Source organism: Mandrillus leucophaeus, unplaced genomic scaffold (assembly GCF_000951045.1).
Source record: "Mandrillus leucophaeus isolate KB7577 unplaced genomic scaffold, Mleu.le_1.0 Scaffold838, whole genome shotgun sequence".
NCBI classification, from domain to species: Eukaryota; Metazoa; Chordata; class Mammalia; order Primates; family Cercopithecidae; genus Mandrillus; species Mandrillus leucophaeus.
In genome coordinates this window covers 476,990-478,799 of record NW_012109119.1, presented here as the reverse complement: position 1 = coordinate 478,799, position 1,810 = coordinate 476,990, and positions in this window count along the sequence as shown.

The window sequence follows — 1,810 nt, the reverse complement described above, 5'->3', positions numbered from 1 at the left end:
TGTCTGGCCTGGGCCCGCCGGTGCAACGGCAGTTGTCGCCACCGGCCCTAGGCCGTGCCGAGCGAGTTGCCAAGAGGGGCGGCAAGAGGGGAGAGGTCCGAGACCAGGGAGCAGGACCTAAAGGGGGCTTTCCGCGCCCGGCAGGTCCGCCGGGGTCAGCCGTCGAGGCGAGGAGAGGGAGCCGGGCGCTTCGAACCGCCTGTTCGCGACAGCACACTGGAGCCCTGGCAGGCCACCTGGGCCCCCTTCTTAGGTTTACAATGGGAAACCTTATTTCCCATTGTAAGCTCTTACAAATCTCCTCCGGCTAGATCCTTCCTTGCAGCTATCTTTGCTAGGATTTATATTACCAAACTTCTTCAGACGTGCCATACGGCGAGGGACCGAACTGGTTTTCTTCCCGTTTTCACCTCCTTGTCTGGAGACAAAGGAGTGTGAGAGCGATCCCAGAGCTGAACAAGCAGTTTCATGCCTCCCTGCCCGCTCATGCTGTTTCCACTTGTCCTGTGGTTTGCTGTGCCTGGAACGCCGCCCCCTACCTAGACTGCTACCCTGTCAATCCACAAAGCCTACCCCACCTCCACTAGGTTTTCCATGAGCCAGTGAGCTCCACACAGATAATGTGTCACTACCTTTTTTAATGCTCCCACCGCACCTTATCTAAACGTCTGTTTTAGCGCTTGTAACACTTTTGCTCATTTATTTGTCTGTTTGACTTCCCCCTTCAGCCCTTGTTAGAATGTAAGCTCTTTAAGGGCAAGAACCGACTCTTACCCATCTTTGTATTCCCAGCATCTAGCCTAAGTAGTAGGTGCTCAATAAATATTTTAAAGCTGAATGAATTCATGTATCTTCCTTGAAATCTGTCTGCTCTTCCATTAGTGGGGGACCTCTGCTAGCTCGGGAAACATTTGAACAGAAAAGACGAATTATACTGGCTGGACCCGGAGTTCACTGCAATCCTCCCAGCTCAGTAAGTTACTGGCTATTACCTACTTGTCGGGTTCTCTGGGATGATTCCATAGAGTGCTCTCTCCCTCTATTCATGTGGTTTTTTAGAATCCTGTGACTTTGGGTTCATACCATGAAAATTGTCTACTCACACATTTTCCCAAAAAGGTAAGAGTAATCCCCTTGGATTTTGAAAATTCTAGGTATTACACTCTCTGAACCCTACAACATAGAATTTCTATTCTGCTTCCAAGATAACTGCTATGGTTTAGTGTTGATATCCCTCCAAAATTCATGTTGAAACTTAATCCCCAATGCAGTAGTATTAAGAAGTGGGACCTTTAGGAGGTGATTCACTGCCCCATGAATGGAATGAGTGCTTTCATAAAAGGCTTGAGGGAGTCTGTTACTCCCTTTTTGCCTTTCTCTCCTCCTGCCACGTGAAGATGCGGGAAAAAGGCACCATCTTAGAAGCAGAACCAGCCCTTACCAGACACAGAACATAACTGGGCTTTGATCTTGCACTTCCCGGCCTCCAGAACTGTGAGAAATTTATAAATTACCCAGTCCAAAGTATTTCCGTTATAGCAGCAGGAATGGACTAAGACAATAACCCTTTCCTTTCTCCTCCCTCCCACCTTTTCTGTCCTCCGGCTTCCCCACCTCGCTCCTGTGCTGACCTACAAATGATAAAGTAAACCACAAAAACAAAATACCACAAACCCAGACAAGGTGTCCAATTCTAAGATGATAGACTGGTGTCCCACCACTATGCTTAGGCTCACCTAGTGGGGATAAACAGTATCTTTTTCTTTTCTTTTTTTTTTTTTTTTGCTTGATTGATCTAATACAATATTAG